The following is a 24304-nucleotide window of genomic DNA, read 5'->3' as shown; positions in this document are numbered from 1 at the left end:
GAATTGCAAATCGTCGTCCAGGTCCTAAAGAATCCTGCAACACAGGGCCTATCCACTAGACCCATCAAATACCTCCCTAAACAACTGTTTTGATGTGGTTGTTCTATGCGTGTTATCTTTTACATGAAATGTGTAGTGTTAGTCTTTATGAGCATGATGTAACAGTGACACATCCATCAATCAAAGCCTCTAACACCATTTGTCGCACATCTTTGTCCTAGACAAATATTGCACAACCCAGTCCACTCTCGGGGACCCCAATGCCAAGATCATATCTTTTTGGCATAAATGTCAACGGACCAGGCCTATTGTGTTCTTTATGGTCAGGCAATGGCTTTTGCGCTTGGAACTCTCGGGTCAACTGTATGGCCGGTTTTCGGCACCACTGTCTTCTTGCTTACCTTGCTAAATGCATGAACACTGACTTCCCACTTTGAGGATACAGTAAGGCCTGGGCAGTTCTTTAGATGTGTTTCTGGGTTCGTTTCCCCTTCCCCCCCCCCCCCCCCTGACACTCCCCCGGATGAGTCTGTTGTTGCGCTCTATTGGGATGTAGTTTTGGCAGGCAGCCCAATCCTGGGGAATGGCTCAGCCACTGTTCCCGATTTTCTCCATTTTGTGGCATCATGGAACTCCTACTGCGCCTATTCTGGTTCAGCGTGAGAGTCCTCAAAGGCCTTAGAAATGCGCCTTTATACACCGCTCTCCGTGCCTCTTGCCGATACTGATTATCATGTCAACTTTTTTTTTCTTTCTCACCTGTTCCTTGAAATTTATTTAGATCGCAGCATGATATGTTGCTCGGCTTTAAGCATGCGTTCATCTTTTGTAAGCGACCATGTTCTATTGTAATGTGATTTCCTGATTCAACAGGGCGTCCTGCGCAGTAATCAGGCCCATGGATGGCTGTTTTGGCTATTGAAATTTAACTCCCACTTTCTAAAATATATATGTTAATCACAGTTCTTTCGTGATTTAAAAGGGGGGCCCCCGAGCAATTATATTTTTCACCGGCAGGGCAAGGTGAGCCTTTGGACAGCAGCGTTTGGCCGCCTAATTAATAAAATCATCATTTAAAACTGCCCATTTTTTTATTTACCTGCATTAGTCTCTCTTTGTGCAATACTACCCAAATTTTTAGTCTGCATGATCTGAATCTTTCCATCACCCGGTCGACCAATCATGACAACAACCGGATGGGAGGCAAAAACATGTTCACAGCCAATGTTAGATTCATATAATTACTTAATTAATTAATTCTTTATAAAACACAAAATACGATTTCAATAATTCTCCACTGATCATGTGATCTGTAATACCAAGATCCCGTTTTCTTTAAAATGCATGATGTATGAGTCAGAACGCATTCACTCATGCTACTAGATCTTCTGTATTAAAAAAAAAAAAGAATTTTCGAGTGTAAACCATTTCCCTACACAGTAAGCTATTATTTTCAATCTCATGGTATTTTTTATAGGCATATAAAAGGATGTTTGATAACAAATATTAGGTTCAATGTATGTGGTTATTAAATAATAAACAAAAGATTGCTGTGTCTGGCTATTATAGATCAAATCGACTATAGATGCAGCAATACAAGAGTTATTTAGCAAGGCTACTCGAGGATGGTTTAAAGAAGGAAGGAAATACATTAATAATTACATACATTTAAAAGTGTAGCTTGATGCTTGATTGTTCTTGTATTCTATTTGGATTTTATATTAATATAACTAATTATTTTTTACGGCTGTAGCCTATTCTATGTAATCATTAAAGATAGTGTGTGTTTGGTTGTAGTAACCTCAAACTTTTGTTTATCTATAATTTAAATGTTAAATCTCATATTACATGAGACTTAGTTCCTCCGGGCATGCTATGTAGGCATATCAGAGCAAGCAATCATTTTGGCATCGACTTCGGTCTATGTGTGAGAGTCTTCGGAGTCATCTCAAGCCATGTTAACCATCTTGGGCAGATGCTTGTAGAGGCAATTCTTTGCCCGAGGTGTTTCGTCAGAGGTGTCGGCTCAATGGGGCGTTTTTTGGCACCAAGAGGGACCCCAACGCATGGCCATTTTGGGGGACGTGGTCCTTAGCTCCATAGAAAGGATTTCGTCTGTGAACTCGCAAGTCGACAAGATGACGCGAGTTCATAGCTCAGTGGATTCCAGCCCTCAATGCGGTGCTCCAGTCTCGCCGCCATGATGGAAGTCGAGGGCAAACGAGGGCCGTAGGAGTGGGGGACTAAGGGATGCATACTTGTCTGTAGCCGCCATTCACAATCTTGAAGGAAGTCTGTGTGCCATTTTCGATCTTGATGGTTCTGCCACGAGCATGACATAGGTACATGTCTTTGAAGATGGGGACAAGGCCGGTTCCGGTACCATCTGAATCAAGCATAGCATCGCAACAAAGAGACTCAGCGGTAGAATGCTTACCGAAGGCTTTGCTTGAAGTCTACAAAGTTAATGCTAGCGTATCGCGGTATTCGACGCACTGCTTGATGATGTTAGGGGCAGAGGCTGAATATTCGCTCAAGCTGCATAGACCTTTCTGCCAACGGAACTGGCCTTGTCTCACCCGCAAAAGCGCTGGAATAGGGAAAAAATCGAGTAGTCACTCATGGGCGTATGAGTAGGAGTAGCAACACAGAATGCCTTTCCTAGCAGCAGAGAGGAGGTTAATGATGCCCCTCACGCGTTGGTATACACGTCTGAAAGATTGTCATTTCTTGAGGATCTTGGACTATGGCACCAAGGCCATTGGGCCAGCTCTTTTGTCCTCGGGAGCTAGTCAGCCTATTTTCGGCCAGTGCATTTGTTACCTCGCTGGGGTGAATTGACAAATGCGTATAGTTGTGTGTGTGGCATCTTCTTCAAATCCTGATAACACTAGAAAATAACGTAAATTACACTTTCAGTTTTGGGATCAATCGAAGAGGCATATACTATCAATACGAATCCGTTACAAGGGTCTACTTTTATTTGTATAACACTACATAACAAACTACTAAAGCTTGGTGGGCATTGTATAAAATAAAGTAGACAACACAGACAAACGGGTATGCTGTCGCGCCCTTGGTCGCGCGGTGATCCTTCATTTAGATAGGCGTCATTAACATGAACTGTACGCAGCCTAAATACTCGACACAGAATACATGAGATCATGTCTACTTTTAAAGCTAAGCACATCTCGAAAACAAAGATATCAGTGATAAAGCATCAAATCCATATGAAACGCAATGGGCGATGTCGGCAAGATGTGTTCATGTCTCCGCATGCATTATAACTGAAAATGCGACGCACACGCACAAGCTCTCGAGCGTGGCTATTCAGTAATTATGGCAATGCATCGCACTAAGTGAAGCTCACATCGGGTAACCACCCCCTATAGCATATCAACAGTCCACGTCCTGAACGCACGAGTGTGTTTCAAATGTACTTTTTCGGCTTTCACGCTGAGTAGGAATAAAGTCAGAATTCCCTCGGGGGGAGGGAGAAAAACTCTGCAACATGCTGACGAATAAGACAGAATTTCACATGACAGAAGGCTTGGATTAGCCCTTGAGATATGTTGTTGTCAGGTCGCTTGATCGCGAGTCACTGAGTATGGCAGAAACTATGAGTATCGTCTTTTTTTTTTTCGTTACGCCTAATTGGAATTTAGTTTTCGACTAACTTGTGCGCTGTTACTAGTTAGCCTTTTTCCAAACTATAGGTATTTGCTGACTAAATGTATAATTCTAATGAAAGCGACGTGACATGCAGTCCAAGGCTGGTGACGCCATACTCTACATGAATTTGTGCTCTGCCATTTAAGCCGCATCCGAAGTGCATCACACACAGAGAAGGGGAACACAGCACACACTGTGAACACACAACACCCCTGAGCAGTGGGCAGTCGGCATTTTATGCATCGGGCGCCCGAGGGAGCAGTTGGGGTTCGATGCCTTGCTCAAGGGCTACCCACTTGCATGGTAGTGAAGGTGGAAGAGAGAATGCTTTGACTGGGGCACTACCCCGTCCACCGCACAATGTCCTGTCCTGCCGCCCGAGACTCGAACTCATTCAAACCTCTACTCGATTGGGAGTGACTCTCTTCTAAACCATTAGCTCTACGACATTCCGATATTCCCATCCTATAATTTTATATAATAGTGAAATATTATAAAGGTTTAATTCATAGACTGTTAATGTCTCAAGATGCGCAGATTTTTTTTTTTTTAAGTTCTATAAACATAAAAACAGCATACATATATAAAAAATATGAGTTATAATGTTACTAGCGCAAAATAATGTCAGTAAGGATGAGTAGACAAAACTTAGGCTGCTTGTGTAGAGGCTATTCTCCTGTTCACGAATATAGCCATTATACTGTTTATAACATTCTATATGTGATAAGCCGAACTTTACCAAAGCATTCTTGTGTTTATTGAATGTACCTAACAGCTTCTGTTACATGAATTCCTGCTCTGACAGCTGGTTTAAATAGTTGTAATGTGTTATACCCGGGATCCTCCGCGGTGTAAATGTAAATGTAAATGGGTAGAGCGATGTTAGCCTTCTCTGCCATGGGCTGCCTCTCCGTACTTTCAAGATCTCCCCTGTTATTTCATTCCAAGGCCAGTCAGCTCTGGTTGTTATTTAGGCTTTTGATGTCGCCATTCTTTCTACGTTCCTTGATGGTGAATGTCACCAGTGTTCACATGAAGCTGGCTGCCTAGCGGCATCCTTCCACATTGAAGTTCGTATGTGGTGGTCGTATCTCGGCCATGACTGAATGTCTGCACTGGCGGAAATGTTCCATCCCCGGCTTGTCATGGCTCATCTTGGGCGCTTCAAACAGCTTCGGCCATTTGTTGTCCTTGATTAGGAATGCGCTGGATTTACTCTTGGTTCCATGTCAATCATGGTCATTTCGGATCAGCAGCCTTCTGCATTTCAGCATTTTAGGCACGCGCTAGGTATAGCAATTTCCTTTCTGTTAGCCGTCCGACACGCTTTTCTATCACAAGTCCTATTGTTTTAGGCGGTCCCTTTTAAGGCTTTGCGGCTTTCTCACTTACGCTATCACTTGCTCCGACGAGCGATTCTTGGATCCACTCTTCCTTCGCATCTTTCCTCGATTGGGCCCCCACTGATATTTTGGGTGCACATCCATGGTAGGTAATCTCTGCGGTTTTTCCTGTCCGAGAGGTCCTCTACATTCGCCATCATCTTGCAAGAGGGGCTAAAGTGGTCTTCGAAGTGGTGAGCAGTTCCAGGGTGAACGGCATCTGCGGCTGGAGCGGGTCCTTGAACTTCTTGATCACGAACGTATTCGCTTGGTATGGGCTTTAGAGGGAAGGTGCTCTGCCCTTTGGTTACCGAGCGAGAGACTCGAGTCTTGATAGCCTCATTGACTAGGTAATGATCAGATGCCAAAGTGTGCTCCTCTGTATAGACCCTCTACTTCGCGCAGTCATGGCCGACGAACTTTTGGTCTGACGTATATGAAGTCAATCTCATTTAAATTTTGGCCATCTGGTACTTCTCCGGTGATTTGCCATTGTTGGACGTACCGTGTTTCAAATGCCAACCCCTTATTCTGGCGAGAACGGACGCCAGCGCGCTCCCCTTGGTTACTGATGACGAGGGCAGATGTCAATCGACTTATTGCCAACCTCCAGCTGGTAGCGTATGAAATCGCGCACAATCAGCACGATATCAGGTTCGTGATTTGGGATGTCATCAAAGATCTTTGTGAAGCTTGTAGAAATCTCGGTTTTTTAGTACCTTTGGGCGCATGTCATCTCGTATCTGTGGGCATTAGGTGGCATAAACTTGTCCATATGCCTAAACAGCTGTGATGATCTGAATGTTGACGGGCTTCGGCAGCAAGGAGTAGTGGGCTCTTCCCTCGGCCTCATAAAAAAGGTCACGTATTTCTCAGGAATAAGTCCGAACTATAAAGCCATAGTGGCCATTCTTCTTGACCGTCACGTTACTATAGATGGTCATTGCTGTCACTGCTAATTCAGTGGTCCATATTGTCATCATCATCTGTACTGCTTTAGTCCCTTTCCAATTCTTGTAAATATTTCTGACAAGATGAAAACAGTCTCCCGAGGGGGGGGGGGTGCTTGGGGGGGGGGGGGGGGGGGGCCCACAGGGGGTGTCCTGTGTGGGGGTGGAAAACCACCGGCCCCGGGGGGGGGGGGGGCCCAAAGCACGGTCTCTGCCAGGTTGTTATGACGGCCGTCATATTACTCGGACGACAAATCCAGCTAAAGTAGAACCAGAAAATTTCCAGTTATCTCTTGTTCTGTTTCCATAGTAAAAGCAATTGTTTGTTTTTATGGTGACATGTTGCTACCCATGACGCCCAAACAACCTTCATCTTTGGTTGATCCGGGCTTCATGGACGGGCATTGGCGTAGTTGTTGACCTCCAATATAGGAGATACATAATCTGAAGAAAATTAATTGTTGGCCGGTGTAGGGCTAACCCTAGCGTCCTAGGTGTGAATTAGATAGGCAAGTAATCTCAGCATCCACTTTTCTTATTGTAAGCACGGAGTACTCTTCTTCGTTGTTTGTTTACAGCTCGGTTTTGCGAACCAGCGCGCAGCTATTACTCACCCTTTTGTGGGCAAGCAGGAGCTGCTTCAGTGTCATGTGATCCTAGCTGAAACAAATCTTATTGGACGCCGGACATGTTTTCTCATTTGGTTGAGCTGGTTGGAAAGACAAAAAAAAAAAAAAACATTTGGCATTATTCAGTGCGCGAATGTATTGACAGGTGCAATGTGGAAGGGAGCCATAGAAATATATCTGGCAGAGAAGACTACGAGTGCGCGGCGGCTATCTGGACTTGCACAGACTGTAAGTACCTTTACAATACAGTATGTAAAGCAGGGGTTAATTCAAATCTTACCTTTAAGGGTCCAATGGCACTGGCGGAGTTTGTCTCGCAACCCTGGCATCAAACACCACTGAGCATGGCTAATCAGCAGTGTCTTGAAAAAAGCAGGATCATTAGGAAAAATCACAAGTATCTGTAGGTGGTTTGATCAGTGGTTGGAGCTACAACTCATTCAGTGGCACTGGCGCCTCAATGGTAAGATTTGAATACACCCTGGTGTAAAGGATTTGCCACTGATGATTCAAACGTGAGTTTTGAGGCGAGTGTAGATGCAGTGGTTCTCAATTAGCAATCTCTTGGCACCTCCCCTGCTCTGGCTGGGCACATTTGTATGTTTCTCTTATCGCTTCAAGACGTTTGTTTATTCGAATCTGTAAGTGCCCTGGCGAACTGGACAAGCGACAGGATAATTCCTGCACATGATTCGCAGTTCGAAGTGGGGTAGGAGCGTAAGTTAAAACATCTGTTTCCATGTCAAAGTGGCAACTGAACGTGTGAGCGAGACATATGATTTTACATTTGTATTTCTTTACCAAAAGTATATGAGTTCACATATTGTTCTGGTGGTGTAGAAGACACTGCGTCAGGAGCGCCAATGTCCATATCATGAATAATTTCCGAAATGAAGTAAACTTCAAGCAGATTTCACCTGCTCAAGGTAGTAGGGGAGAGCAATAGAAACACTGTGTAGGGACCATCGTTGCAATTGGAATCCAAGCAGTTCATGCGGCGGAGCTCACTTCTAACGAGCTGTTATCTGATCAGGCTGAATGTCAGGTGAGTTTAACAAGGAGAGACATGCAAAAATATAAAGCTGGCGGGGGCTGCGAGGACTGGAGTTGAGAACTCGCTGGGTTGATAGAGTAGTGGCTTGTTGTTTGTCATTTCTTCTCGCGATTGCTACAAATGCAGAAAAATGGTTTTGTTTGCGGTCACCTGCTGGTGAGTGAGCTGACGAAAGCAGCTCGAAGATCATGCATCGGTCGCCTCTTAGCTGCTATTGTGCCTGGCGCAGGCTCCGTTGTTCTCCAGATGTGAAATGTTGAATTAACATTCTACTGAATTTGAACCACTGAATTTGTGATAGCAAATTTGTAGTAAAGTAAAATTAAAGCGTGACGCGCAATTTGGCCATGTCGCCAGTGCTGTCTACGTTCTTTGTTCTCGCTAATTATCTCTGCCTTTATAAACCCTAGTCACTTTCAGTTCACTTTTGTCAGGGTGCTACCAGTTGCCATGCGTGTGTCTTCCTCCTGTTTGCCAACCACAGGGGTGGGCTGGACTCCCTCCGTGTTGGATTAATAAAGACTAATTTCGATCTAATCCTACCTGGCTCCTATGTTCGGCTTCGCGGCACTGTAGATGTGACATATGGGTGTAATAATGTGTATATTTATTATGTATATATAGAAATACAAAACACACACGTGTATTAAGAAAAACCATAAATATTTTGTTGTACTGGCAAATATATTTATTATATAATATAAAATATGAAAAGTACAAATTATATATAGTAAATGTATATACATGTAAATATTTTCCAGAAATATATACTGGGATGGTGTGTGTATTTCATCATAATACACGAATAAATATACACAGGCACAGCATGGTCATATGATTATGTAAACCATAACGCCTTTTTATTAAACCTATTTGAATACGATTTAATGAGTTTGACAGCACTAATTAAAATGTTAAACTGCATATTTGGTGTGTCTTTTATAATAGCCCTGAATTAAGTCTCGGTTACGCTTACTTCATTTAAAGTAGACACTTCAAGTTTGCGATAGATATATTTATTAAAGAAAAAAAAAAAAAAAAAATTAGGCATATTCGTGGCTGTTTAGCTGGTACTAGTTTATTAGTTCGGCAACAAAAATAACCTTTTCCTCTTAAAATTACACCTATTGCATTGGCCAACCCAAAGTCATTTTTTAGAAAATATAAACATTTTCATAAAAGGATTTGTATTTGGTCTCAGTACAGCCTGAGTTCACCAGTACATATTTTGCTCTCTATATTTTAATTCTAGCTGGGCAAACGGCATTGAGGTAGCCACTCAGTCATGAGAGTAAAGATTATGTTGGTGACCCTTTACAGCTTAATCAGTGCTTTTCTGCCTTCATTTACACTCTTGGATGTGCAAATAGCAGGTCCGCTTTCATGAATGACAGATGTATTTGGTAAATTGAGGAAAATCTGCCACAGTGTCAGTGATATTAGTGAGACTGGTGCGGCTATTGAATATATGAATAGTTTTTTCTTATAGGAGCTTAAAATATGTTGCTGTTGTTTAACGCTAGAAACTTCCTTACTGTGGTGGGTGTAATGGCTTAACCCTATAAAAGCATGGATTGTTTAAAGTTGTGTGTCATGAATTTACTGTAGTAACTTTAGATATACAACTTGTTCAATACATAATTGTTATATTGTTATTCCGCTTGTATTGACAAAAATAAACCGACCATACTTAGGGCCAGTTTTTTTTTCTCTTCCCATCACAAAGGCTGTATATACTTAAGTTATTGTTTTTGCCGGGGGGGTTTGTTTGATAATTTGAACCTTAAACGAGTGACCTACTGTTGTGAGCTCTGAGGTTGTTCAACATTGGTGAGTTCCTTTGTGATGAAAACCAGCATTATTTCAATGCACATTGATTAGGCATCTACAATCAGCTTGGCTCTCAGCAATATATAACACATGTAAAAAAAAGAACAATAAATGTACTGACCGATGTTGAGTTCGTCCTTTCAAATGGACACCTAAGAAGCTTGAAGCTTCTTTAATCCTTTGTCAGATTGTTATCTGGGATTCATGCAATAGGCCTAATTAAGCACTTTGTTTTTTTTTTTAACATTTTATTTCTCAAAGTTAGTCAAAACTCCTTTCTAAAAAAATATGCAGGCGATGTGTGGTGGCAGTGGTCCTTTGTGCTAGGCAGAGATAACCTATGTAATGTCTTCTGACTCAGAAAATTTAGGCACTAGTAAGCGCAAAAGTGTAGTTGTAGACGTGGTGCCTATAATTGCAAGAGTGAAGTATACCTGTGTAAATTACGTTTGGCTTTGAATTTTGGCTATCTATGGACGGTCTCTCTTTATTTAAATGCTATCCCCCTGCTCCCCCGCGTCTCTAAGAGTAGCGCGAGGGGGGGGGGGAACATTTGTGCATGAGATTAACATTCTACATTTAACACGAAAAAGCAGACACAGGGGCTTGTTGACTGGATACAGTATATGGAAAAAGTGTTCCAAGAATTAGTGATAGCGTTCTATAGGCTATCCCTTCATTCTCACCTATATTAAAAAACTTGTCATTTCAAAGTCATTCTGTTAGGCCCCAGAGCCTGTAGTTATGAACTAGTTGAAAGGTCATGGTGAGTTCAGCTTAGTGGCAGCTATCTTCCTTGTCATCTGTGACTTATAGCTTCTCGTTCTACTGCAAGCTTTTTAGTAAGGCTATTGTTTTCAACCTAACGTTACCATCGAATGTTACTTATTTTTTTGGTAGACTATATGTTGATACAATATAGAGCCATTTTTTCCTTAAATCGTAGAAATAACAATCATTCAGACAAAAACTGATTGGGAGTCAGCCTGGGTCATGTCCCAATTAATTTCCACGCCCTTTTAGATAACCCACCACCCCCCCACACCACATTCCTTTGACTACTGCGCCTACATCTATAAACTAGTTTTCATTGCTTTATGTCAGTTTTTTTTTTTTCCATTTAATCATTTTTTCCTGGCTACTCTGCTGGAAAGATTTGTTAACAACAAACAAACCACAATTCGCCTCTAATATTTCAAAGTAATATCAAAGTAACGCAAAATGTAATGTGAATCTGGAGCACAAAGAGATCAATCCAATAAAATCCCAGATTCCTTCACTTTTGGTGGTGGTATTGTTTATCATGCAAAAACAGGTCGATATTTGCGTGTAGTTTGAAGGGATAATCAGGTGCGACCTTGATGAGTTTGCGGGCCCCTAAGAATTATGCGGTGGGTTTGATGGGGCGGGTTTTTATCAACCACTGCGGAACTTCGGCGCAGGCTAAGCAAGTTTTAGTTCTGGGTTAGAGATTTGGGCAAACGGTCTGCAAACTGAACCAATCAGTCATTGAGCCAAATTGAAAAATCAGCAGTAGATTCCTTTGGGCATAGTCATATTTTTCCTCAAACTTTTGGCTTTCAGGGGGCAGAAGGGTTTATTATTCATGTATTGAAAAATCAATTGCCAATTTGTTTTTGATAATGATACCTCTTTATCTTCAGACTCTCATCAGCTAGGAGAACGCAAACTGACTGCACTTTGCTGGATGGTCTCCATGTTCGAGTGTAATTTGAGTTGAACGGCTTCTGCAGCAGGCATGTGTCAGCATTTTTAGGTGGGCACATGCTCGCTCGAGTTAAATCACAACTCTGGTTTCAAAACTCCGAGTTGAAAGAAATATGTTTATATCGACGCTTATTTGTGAACCTGCTTGATCCTGATTCTAAACCAGTGTGGATTTGTATGGTTTTGTCCTCTCTACACGCACTCTGAAAGCTCTGAGTTTGTTCATTATCAGTTCGTGGCTATAGGACACACTGCATATGACCTTTCTGAAATGAGGCCGTTTGACCCATCTGCATCTTTGTAACACACGCCTCTGTACCAAATACTACCCATATAATGTGTGTCTGCGCCCCTAAACCGTATTATTATAAAAATGCTTATTCAAAGTTGCACCTTTTCTGTCTTTAAACATTGTACAGTTTGGTAAATGGTTTTGCGTTCGATCGGATGCATGCGACTTGGCCAAAGGCCTCTGTCAGCACTTTGTTTGAAAGGCAAAGGCCTTAATCAAACGGCGTGCATATGGACCAATCAGTGAGAAAGTGTACTGTGGGCATGTAAATGTAGGCATTGTAATGTGGAGCCAGAAGGTGCTGTCGCTTTTTGAATCTTCAGGAATACGCCTTATTACTCTGTGGCTGATAAAAATAAAGAACCGGCATATAATTTTTTACTTCCTCTGCTTATATTTTATTAATATGTTAATGTTTTCCTCGTTCTTGATGTTGTATTTTACTGGTGCAACTTTTTCCTCGCTGGTTTCTGTCGCTTTTTAGCAGGTACGTGGCTATGTATTGACGCCGTTAATTGAGCACCTGTCAGAAGTATTTAGCGAGGCAAAGACTAGCAGAAAAAATCAATGTACATAAAGAAGGGCTGGGGCGTTATATTTGGTTCAATTTTGTCTATTGTTTTATGAATTCTGAGTTAGAGGGGAAAACTTTCTGTTTGAAACTAAGTCCTCTTAGTGCCATAACAGTTCATCAGAAAGTAGTATTTATTGATTCTTTTTTATGCGTATGCAGTCGGTATTTTGTACACTACCATACCCCTTATACTGGACAAAGCAAAAATAGAAATAAATACATAAAGTTCTCGAACCGCATAAAAATTTAATTAAGAAAAGGAAAAAAAAAACCTGACATATCATAATTGACAAGGATTTGTTTGAAGCACTTTTTACTGCAATTACCAGCTTTAATTATTTTGGGGTAAGATGCGACAAGCGTTGCACAACTTGGAGTTTGGCGTTTTTCTGCCATTCATCATCTGCAAAGGGCATTCTCAAAGATCTGAAAGATGCTTGAGAAACGTGCGCACTGGTGGACAGACATTTGTCAAGTTTTCAGTAAGAATATGTCTTCATTTTTGCTGTGTTGCAAGGGATGGCCTGTCCTTTGCAAGTGTCTCCCATCTCCACAACAAGCAGGAGCACAGCAGGTGAGCCGACTCTTCTTCCGCGGATTTCTCAAGTTTGGGATCAGGGAACTAACAGGAGAAGAACGAGTCAGGGATGCGACCCGTTCCAAAACTTCTTTCCGATTTAAGGATAATTAGGAAAGTTGTTGTGCTCTGGTGACGCTTCAATACAGACAACATAGCTGTTATAGCCATTATCATTCCCACTTACGCAACCTTACCCGGTATCATTGTGGCAAAACTCCAATATTTTCACAAGATGGGCTCATGCAAGATGTTGGTGGTTGACACACCACACAGATGCAGCCCAAACATGAATCCCATGCCCCCTGAGGGATTGGTCAGTGGCATAAGTTCATCCATTACTCCCTATGTGCTGGTCCAGATGTAAAGCAGCTTTGCTCCCAGGTGTGCTGAGATCTAAAACAGTCAGCCAACAGCTTCGGTCAAGGGCCTCCACTTTGTCTGCCAACATCTTGGGGTCAAACAAGCGAGGCCCTATGATGGGGAAGAGTTAGACATGTAGATGATGATCACGTGTAACAGTCTCATTCGCAAAACAGTCACTTTCACCAAGCGGGACAGCTGGGCAGTATAACCAAGAGCCTCCTGGCTCCGATTTCAAAGGAGTAATCGTGAAACCATAGTTACTAGCAGCAACCTCAGCTCAGAACCCTAGTGGCAACTAGCGGGTTGCACTGATTAATCGACTAAATTTGGCTTTGCATGCTCTGCCAGGGCTGCTTTCAACTTGAAGTATGACTAGTGGCCAGGTCGCTAGAGAGGTGCAACAGGATACAGAAAATCTTTGAAGGACTTCCAATATTTGCGCTTCTAAATTCCAAATGGTTAACAATGACCAAATAATTTTATACTCAGAGAAAGCGCTCCACAAGGCGTGTGTGATTAGCGCATACTTATGCTCCAAAACGGAGCGCGAGAATGCCGCGTTTAATGGCGTATTGTACAGGTAAGTTATTCTGGCTATTTCTAAGTCTGATGTGCTAGCTGCACATTAACGCTTTTACATGGAAAAGCTTGAGCAATAAGCGTGTAGTGGCAACACTGTTCTCATGATTTATCAAAAAATTAGCTTAGAGGACCAAAAAAAAGTTCTAAATATATTTTTCTTCTCAATTAAAATCTACACAAACTTCACTGCTAGTAGAAGATGCTGCCAGGTAGATTGAACTACCTACGCCAATCGCCTCCACTAGGGAAGTCTCAGACCCTTACTACCACGACTGAGGCGACCGCGATCAAGGCACCAGAACCCTAACTTTCACTCCGGTAGCCACTTGGCAGCTCAAATGGCTGCCCATTGCTCAGTGTGTGTGTTCTGGGGTGTGTGTGTGTGTGTTTCCCTGCTGTGTGTGTGCACTTTTAGATGGAGTTAAATGCAGGAAACACAATATTCTGAGTATGTAGTCACCGGAAGGTCAAGGGGCGATACTGGCTGTATGTATATCAACTTTCACGTTTTCACTTTTAATGCATTCATATAAATGTAATCTTAACTATTTTCACTTCTGTATCTGATTTTGAATGACGCGAAATGATTTGCCTTGCCAGAAGATCTGTGAGTAATATAACGACTCCAATGACAAAAAGACTATAACTTATAAATCCCGCGAATGGCTGTAAGGAGGATGAGCATGACTATCCATAGTGGGCATAGTCGCGTGTGTCATATGCCCCATAGCTGTGCACAAGGTGTTTGTCACAGCTCCAGATCTTTCGATTATGCTGGTCATTAATGCACATCAACCGCGACTAGTGCGCATTTCAACTCAACTTTCAACACATTTAAGATTTTGTACGGAACACCTCAGGTATGAAAACATTGTGGAACTGACCTCATTTATCAAAGGCAAGGCAGAAGGCCCTTGAGAACAGTTGGTTAAGCATTAAAGTATTGAATCTGTGTTGGTTCTTGAGCACCTACACCATTTGGTAGCAAAAAGAACATATTTGTTACCTAATGTTCGTCCTAACTTTCAAAGTGACTGTATACCGCCTTATATATATATATGTATGTATGTTGTCATGTATGTATGTATTGATGGCGTGCTGTTGTAGGAACAACGCTGGCAGGTCATGCCGGTGACATTTAACAGCTTTTAATCAAAGAAGACACAGGAACAATCCACAATAAACACTTGAGCCAACACATGGGACAACGTAAGTAGACCTAACAGACCCTTAGTCGGACTAATCAGGAAACCTCTAGACTGGCTAACCAAGACCTCGCACATTGGTGCATGGAATGAGGTGAAGCTCCCACTATACTACCAAAGATCAGAACGCGGATCAGAACCAGACCAACGTAAGGTAAAAGACAGGAATGGGGACTACTGTGTGGCAAAAAAAAGTGTCTAAAATTGTGTGACAATAGTCAGTTTTCACCATAGGTTGTTAGGTCTTATCCACAGGGTGGAAGCATGCTGTCGCACGGCCCTGGTGATACAGACAGTCCAAATCCCACAGGGCATCATATCCTTTTGAAAGCAACCAGTTAACGCCTGAGCATGAGTGTACTGGGCATGGCGGAAGGAAAATGGGGAAAACACTGAAAATATAAAACAAAAAAAGCATACTGACAATACCATTTAATTTTGTCAATTATGTCTAGTAATGTTATATGTTCATATTAGTAAGACTTACATTATAGAGTTATAGTGAATTGTTTGGAGAGACAAGTTAATATACCAGTAATATACACTTTAGTTATAGTATTTTACAAAAAAAATAAATAAATAAAAAATAAAATAATAATAATAAATATAACATCCCGCCTTGGGAAAAATACTTCCAAATGGACTGCAAAATACCACCTTAACCCCTACTTCCCCTATAATATATAAATTTATAGAGTAAGCTACTCTTGCATTATAGCCATGTTATCACATCATGTTCCAGTCATGTTGGCCTCAGCTGAGGCCACAGTGTTCAACTAGGCCTCACCCAAGTGTATAGTGGACAATTGGAAACAGTTCACCTCGTCTGCTGAATCTCAAATTCTGCTGAGCACATGCAGATGGTTATGTCCATTTATAGAACAGCATGAATCCATGTATCCATGTGATCAGTGGTTTTCAAGCGAATAGTCGTTTGTGGGCAGGGTGTGGAAAATCTCTGACCACAGACCATTTGATTCATATAACACACAATCACATGGTGCAAAAGCACAAAATCCCATCAGTTTGTTTTTTTCTTGCCTTACACAATGTACCACAAACTAATGGCTTTTGTTACTGTTTACGAACCGAAAAAAAAAAATAATAACTAATTAATATATAAAAATCATAATATTTCATTTGTATCTTGTCACAGACTCCCAGATTAAACTGTTTTCATTTACATTAATACATTTTACAACCCTCTAAGTTATGGTTAGCCTAAACTTCAGTAGTAGGACATAAACCTTTCATTTGTGTTAATCAAAGATTAACCAATTTCTAATGGGTAGAGACATGACATGAGGGTAAATAAATTGATATTAATTATTTTTTTATATTTTATTTTTTTTGGGGGGGGGGGGGGGGGGTGGATGGTGGATATGTCCCTTTAGCTATTAACTCTAGTATTGATGTTTGTCTGTGAAATCATTTGGTATTGTAGGAGGACAGAAAATTCTAATCTGTCAATGCAGATAGTGAATGGAGGCTGTGCATTTATTGAATAAAAAGTGTGCGTCATTGGATCGCAGCTTTGAGAGGTTGCATTCAGAATTAATGTGAAGACTCAGTGGTGGTTGCCACAAAGGGGAAGTTCTGATTGATCAGGTGCCCATTTCCAGGTCCACACAAGGTCATGCAGTTGTCAGGCCTTCGTTTCAGTGGGGTGATTCACGGGTGATCTGTAGATTAAATGAGTAGAATAATAACTACCATCAGATAAAGCTGGCGGCGCTCGGGCAACACCAGCCTCCTCTTTGCAGACAGGAAACTGAGGGGTTGATCCAGGCCTGTGTTAGAAGAGAACTTTCACAATTCCTCACAGGATTTCACTCTAATCACTGAAGGCCATGCCCACTTACTTAGAGTTTAAAAGTAGGTTTGTCAGGGTTGTTGTTCAGGGCTCTGGTCTAATCACCTTGTTCTTTGGTTCATGTTTTGAGTGTTCTGTGTTGTTGTGTGTTGTGTGTGTGTGTTGTGTTTGTGTTGTGTTGTTTGTGTGTGTGTGTTTTTGTTGGCTTATTTGACAGCTCACCAGCGTTTCGCGTTGTCGGTGTAATTGTTTTCCCCGCACTCCTTGTTTCTCTGCTCATTAACTTATCTTGTTTCCCCACCTGGTCCTTGTTTATCTCTAACTCTCCCCTTTCATAGTTTTTCCCCTGTGTTTCTTCTCGTCCTTTTGTCAGGACTGTGTGGTGTTTTTTTCACTTTAAAGCCTCTGGACTACCAGTGTGTCGTAGTGTGTGTCGTGTAGATGTTCGTGTGCGTCGTGGCGTGTCGTGTCGTTTGTCGTGTGTCGTGTCGTGTCGTGTCGTGTCGTGTCGTGTCGTACTGATGTTTCAAGTGAGCAGTTTTCTAATAAGTTTGCTGTGTTTAATTAGTTATTTGTGCTATTAAAAAATGGGTTGTGGTGGTTATGATTGTTGAGCTTGCGATTGGGTCTGTGGGAGTGTTGGGCGGGACTTTGGGATTTCCGTGGCTCTACCTCACGATCACTACTGCGCAGACTCTGGCTCCAAACGAATACTCTCTACTTGCACAGACTCTGTCTCCAATGATGTATTTTCACAAAGATGACACCGGCCATACTGAGAGTTTTGGATTCACTTTTCTCTAGTGGAAGGAAGTGGAGTCATGTCGTCCATTTTTTTACAATCTATGGTATGTTGGGTGGCTTTCACTACTGTCCTTCTGACTAGTTAATAGTCTCTGAAAAAATTGTGAGCCCGCTTCTCTTGTGTCCCTCTGGCCCCATCCAACTCTCCCGCTTAGTATTTATGTTTCTTCCCTGATCTCTTGAATCTCCTGCGCCTCCACGTTCGCCAGCTTCGTATCTCCTGCATCTATCCGCCGAGTCCTGCATCGCACTGGTTCTCTGCCAGCTTATTGTCTACTGCTGCTCCTGAGTTTTCCTGGGCAATCTCCCCTCTGTTCTACATCTACCCAGCTTAGTACTATGTGGTGTCTCCTGTCGATTCTAAATCTCCTGAGTCTTCTTGCATCTCACTGGTTCTGCCCGGTTAGTAGCTCTTATTGTGTTCCTTGTCCCCTGAATCTCCTGCATCTCTGCAGTTCTGCCAGGTTAGTAGTCGATTGTCTCTCCGAGTATCCAGCCCTCTGAATCTCGCTGAGTCTCTTGCATCTCCGCTGGTTCTGCCCAGTTTAGTATCTCCTTCATCTCCTAAATCTTGCGAATCTCCTGCGCCTCCACTGGTGTCGGCCCCTTTGTAATCCTGCTTTTCCGTGAATCGGCCCTCTCTTGCTCTCCGCGGGTTCCGAGCATTTCCTGTTTTCCCCGATTTCCCACTCGCCTCCCGTTCCCACCTCTTCGTCCAGAATCTACCTGTTCCTCCATTCTGTTCCTCTGGCTCTGTCTGGCTCTTCCTACCCTCTGGCTCCACCTTTGTCCTCAGCCACCTTTGTCATCAAGGCCTTCTCCGCCATGGCTCCCACCCTCCGTCCCTCAACTCCACTATGGACCTCCTTCCTTGCTGGTTTTTGGACCACTATCTGGTTCATCTTGCTCCTGGCTCCTACCCGCCTCTCTCCCACCCTTCACTCCACCATGGACTGTATTGTTTGCCCTGGACAATTTTCTCTTTTTCTTTTGAAACCCCACCCTCCCTCCTCTTTTGTAATTATATGACAAAAGGAAGTGTCTTTCAGTGTTCTGTTTCTGTTTTCCTCTATTCCTGGTTACCTCAGTTCCCTAGTCAGTCTCCTTGGTTAATTAGTTCCCCACACCAGTTTTTTCTTTGTTTCCACTGAGGTGAAATAAAAGTATACTGAATGCACTTTAAAAAAAAAAAAAAAAACACTTAAATACCATAAAGTACATTTGTAGTACATTCTTTTTTTCCGTGCTAAATAAAATTGTAAAAGTTATACACTATAAATAATCTAATTAAAAGTACAGTCATGGCCAAAAGTTTAGCAGTGACATACATTTTGTATTTTGCAAAGTTTGCTGCTTCAGTATTTGTAGATTATTTTTCCACATTTCTATGGTAAACTGAAAAACAATGGTAAGCATATCATACGTTTTAAAGACTTTTATCTGGAAAATAATATAATTAGTCATATTATAGTGTTGACCCTTGTTTCATAACCTCTGCAGTTCGCTCTGGCATGCAGGATATTAGCCTCTGGCCAATCCTTGCCTTATTAGTTTTCAGAGTTGATCACTGTGACGAGTGGGGTGGGGCCGAGAGCCTTGGGATGGAGCAGGCCGGTGGAGTGATTGGAAATGAGCAACACTGCTCCCCTCATGGCTCGAGTCCCACGGAGGAGATCGAAGGATACAAAAGAGGAGCGACGACAGTGAAGGACGAGAGAGGACAGGCCTGGGCTTTATTTTGGTTTGGTTTTTTTTGTGTGCGGCAGTCGACTGTGAGGGGCTGTCGTGCTGTTTTGTGTTTATTTGTTATTAAAGTTTATTTGAATGTTTGCCAGTTCCCGCCTCCTTCTTACCTGTGATTATGTTACAGTATCTTACAATCTTCAATTTGTGGGCTTCTGCTTGTCCATCACATTTGAGGACTGACCACAGGTTCTCTATGGATGAGATCCGGGTGTTGCTGCAGTGTAATGTTACATGTCAGTGATGATCTTCAATTGAATCCATGATCATCACCAAATTTTTCATGGATCGTTGGAAGAAGTCGCTCTTGCAGGACGTGTTGATACAATTCTTTATACAATTCTCTTTGGCAGTGTTTTTGGGCAGAATTGTGAGAGAGCCCACTCCCTTGGTTGAAAAGCAACGCCACACATGGATGGTCTCAGGATGCTTCACTGTTGGCACAACACAGGACTTATGGTAGCGTTCACCTTTTATTTTCCAAACAAATTGATTTTCAAGATGTCCCAAACAGTCAGAAGGAAGCTTAATCAGAAAAAAAATAACTTTGCACCAGTCTTCTGCTGTCCAATTCTTTTACTTCCTGCAGAATTTCATTCTGTTCTTGACTTTTTTCTTGGAGAGAAGTGGCTTCTTTGCTGCCATTCTTGACACCAGTCCATTGTCCAAAAGCCTTGGCCTCACTGTGCGTACAGATGTTCTCACACCAAACTGCTGCCATTCCTGAGCAAGCGCTGCACTGGTGGTAACATGATTCCATAGCTGACTCCTCAGGAAGTTCTTGATGATCGGGTAAATGGTTCTTTCAGGTGCAATATTCTTTGTAGCGTTTTCCTTGCATGTGAGGCAATTTTGATGCAAGCGATGATGGCTGCATGTTTTTTGGAGGTAACCATTGCTAACAAGAACACAATGATTAGATGTCTTCTTCCCCCCATCAGTCTGCTCTTACAATGTTTTTTAGTATGATAGTGATTTTACCTGACTAGAAGTCATTCAAACTTCCACATGTGCTGTTGATATGATTAGTCAGTTAATGTTAGCTGGTCATTTTGTGTCAGGATCAAATGCAGTGAATGTTTTATTTTATTTTTATTTTGTAAAAAGCAATAATTTAGCAATTATTTAAAATGCATCTGATCACTCTATACAATAATCTAGAAACAATGTGAATGAACACCACAACAGCTTAAGCAGTAAGTTTGACAGTTTTAAATAGTAAAAAAGTAAATGGTGTTTATCTGAAAGTGTAACTATGCAAACAGGTTCTCTGTGAGGGATAGAGTTAGGGTTAGAGTGAGGGTTGGGTTAGGGGATATGAAATTTAGTTTGGTCAGTATAAAAGTAATAGAAGACTATGGAAAGTCCCCACAATTCACAGAAACAAATTTCATTTAAAAGCATTTGACCAAATTGTATACTTTGCTAATTACAGGCTGAGTGAAGCTTTATACATACTGTGAATGAAGACAGTAATATTTCTCTGCTCAATCAATGACAGTGAGAACAACACCTGAAATGCATTTAGTTTATCTGATTAAAAATATATACATATATAAACTTCATAGGGAATTAATTGGGTGTATGAAGAGGCGTACTAAAAAGTTCATTTGGTTCAAGTGGTTACACACTGTTTATGGATTCAAGTCATGAACGGCTAAATAAAAAGATAAAGAAAACATGATGTAGGCCTATACAATGAAAAATTTATTTCCTAGAGAATCTAATTTTCCCCAAAATTTTAATTATGTATTTTTTCCCCTGCCCCCAACGTTTGGTTGAGTGGATTTAAATAAAAGTCAAAATACATGCGGGAACTAATTAAAAAAGGGGGATTTTATGAATAAAAAATAAACAAAAAACAGCTTTGGTGCCCCTTCTCAAGGTCATTTTAATCTCCCATTTTAAAAAAATTAAAAATCCTTTTGGTAAGGGTTTGGTTCCCTGTTTAAAGGCTAAAAAATTTTATTTTAATTACGGGAAAAAATTTTTAAAGAATTTTAACCCGTTGAGTACGTTTTTCAAACCCTAATATCAAAAAAATTTTAATAGATTAGGGGCGCGGTTCTCAACACTGTCTTTACACTCTCAAAAAAAAAAAAAAAAGGTAAAAAAGCTGTCCCAAGGAAAAAACATTTTCAAAAAATTTAAAATTTTGGGTTATTTTATGCATTCTTTGGTACAATATTTTTTCTTTTTGTTTCCAATATCCCCATTTTTACTTTGGCAAAAGGGCCCCAATCATACATTTAGTCTAAATCAAAAATAAATAAATAAAAAAAAATAGCCCCACTGCCCCACCCAATAAAAAAGCAGGATAATTTTCTACCCCCCCCCCCCCCCCAAATTCTATTTTTAAAAGCGGATTTGAGTGGTCTTTTTTAAATTTCAGAAGGGGAGGGTTTTCAGCACGTTTTTAAGGAAATTTATTGAGCAATCAGTATGTCGTAAAAAATTCAAAGACAGGAAAATTTTTTTTTAAAAGTGGCTGTTTTTATCTTTTAAAACCCCCATTACTTGGGGGTTTATTAAAAAAACCTAAAAAAAACTAGAAAAGTGTGAACTAAAAAAAAAAAAAAAAATTAAAAACCCTTTTACAAAAGCGAATCAGACAGGTACCAAAAGAAAAACGGGTTTTGTATTTATTAAAAGGGAAAAAAGAAAAAAAAAGAAAGAAAAAAGAAAGAAGAAAGAAAGAAAGAGGGGCTCCCGAATGAAAGAAAGGAAGAAACCCCCAAAACCCCAAAAAAGAAACCTGCTCTATTTACTAAAACCCAAAAACATATACAGGGTTTGGAAAACCACTCCTTCATTATGTAAAAACCTTTAATAAAATTAAAATAAAATAGTTTAAATTTTCCCTCACAGTTCCTACACTCAAGGGAATGAAAAAAATTTTTTTGCTAGGGGGACTAAAAAAATTTTATCGGATTAGAGGTGGAAATTTTGAGAAGCGCTTGGTTTAGAGGAGCAGTTTCGAAATTTGCCAAAAACATAAACCCACAATCTGTTCCCATCTAAAAACGGGGGGCTCTGATGCAACGTCCCAATTTTTTTTTTCTAAAGTGCCTCATTTAGTTTGCCTTGAAACAGTTTTCCCAACTTTTTTCCTTTAAAAAAAAAAATAAAAAAACTAAATAAAAAAACCCTAAAAAAATGATGTTTCTCAAATAAGAAAGAAAGGAATATTAAACAAGTAAATTAAAAATAAAACCGCAGACAGCACCTAAAAGGGCTCCATACAGCTTAGAATTTGCTTCTGTTGTTTTTGCGGGGGATTAAGGGAATTCTCACAGTGGGGATGAAGGAGATTTAAACCCTGTTTAACTCTTGTCAGGTTGTTTTACTGCTGTATAAATGGAAACAAAATTTAATGTTTTTTTCCACACTATTTGAGGGAAATGCGGGAATGGGGAAAGACTTTTTTTGGGGTTGTGTGTGTGTGGTGTGTGGGGGTTGTGGTGTGTGGGTGTGTGTGGGTGTGGTGTGTGTGTGTGTCAAACAATGTTTCTGTTGTTAAACCCAGGGGTTTTTGGGAATAATGGAATTTAATTTTTTTTTGTGATGTTATTCACAACAAGGGGCCCCAAAAAAGTTTTTAGACACTTTAATTAAAAATTTATTTCTTTTAGAATAGGTGCTTTTCAAAAAGTGATTAAAATTTTGCACTAGTTTTCTTAAATAAAATAAATTAATTCCCCCCAAAAAATGAAAAATTTGCTAAAAATGTCCTTCCCTTTTAACCCATCCAAGATGTAAAAAATTTGTTTTTTCATTGTTTTGTGGGAAATGTAGATACATCCGTCTCATCAGGGGACCCCCCTGCAGTAAAAGGGTGCCGCAGAATAAAACCCAAAACAGCTGAAAAAACCCATCACAATAACCACGCACTCCATTTCCTCATTTTAACTCTTGTGAAGCAAAAAGCTGCAAGATTTTTAAAAACAAATCAAATCCATCTCAAAAGCTTTTAAATTTTAAAAACCTTTCCCCCAAAAAACCCAGGCCCTTTAATTCAAAATAACACTTCCTTCATTTAAAATAAAAATAAATCCCCTGTTGTCTCTCAAAACCAAAAATCAAACCCAACATATTTTTTATGGTTTGAAACCCTGATCTTTTCCAAAATTTCTCTCCTGATTCGGGAAGATTTTTTTTTCCCAAAGAGGAAGCGGTACTGATAGAGGAAATTTTAGTCAGAAGCAACGGTTTTGAATTTGAGGGAATTTTTTTTATTTTATTTATTTTTTGGATTACAAAAAATTCTTGCTTCAAAAGGGATTTTTTTAACTTGGCCTGGAGTGCTGGGGGATTTTTTGGGGTTTTATTGTGATGTTTTATAAAGCTTTTTGGGACCTCATTCTGACGGCACCCATTCACGCAGGCATCCTTTGGGTGGGGAAAGTGATGAAATGCAAACATTCTCCAGATCGATGATGAAAAAAAATTTCATCAAACACTTGGGGGGCCGGGGTGATAAACTTTTTTCAGAAAAATTTTCGTTTTTGAGTGAACCTTTCCCTTAAAAAAATTTTAAAAAAGATTCAAAACCATTTTGGAATGAAACCAAACAAGCGAGTCCGTCTCCCACCAGGGGCCCCTAATTTCTTTTTTGCTATTTAAAAAATTTTTAAAGGCTTTAAACAAATGTTGACTAATGGGTCTTTTTTTGAAAAATTTTACCGAATGGGGCATTCCAAATACCACAAAAACCCCAAAAGCCTAGGTCGGGTAGCGTATCACAAAATGCGACCCACCGGGCTAAAACAGTTTAAAAAGGGGAAAAGGGGGGAAACCCAAATCACAATGAAAACGAAATCCCAAACATGATCAAAAATAAACGCAAGGCTAAAAGCCTAATGAAACTTATGACGGTCAAAACCGCCTCACCTAAATGACCCAGCAAAAATCCCGCAGAAAAGCGTGTACCAGCCCCACCCCCAAAAAAAAAAAAACTTTTCAGTGATTTTGCATTTGACTCTTAAAAAAAAGAAGGGGCTTGAGTGAAAAACAAGGCTTTAAAAGGGTTTGATATAAAGGGGGAGGGGAGAGAGCAGTCTGGGGATTTTCCACTACAGGGGGGTTTCCCTGGGGCCTGCTCGA

The sequence above is a fragment of the Cyprinus carpio genome, chromosome B10 (genome assembly GCF_018340385.1).
Source record: "Cyprinus carpio isolate SPL01 chromosome B10, ASM1834038v1, whole genome shotgun sequence".
Taxonomy (NCBI): Eukaryota; Metazoa; Chordata; class Actinopteri; order Cypriniformes; family Cyprinidae; genus Cyprinus; species Cyprinus carpio.
Note: the sequence above shows the minus strand (reverse complement) of the source record.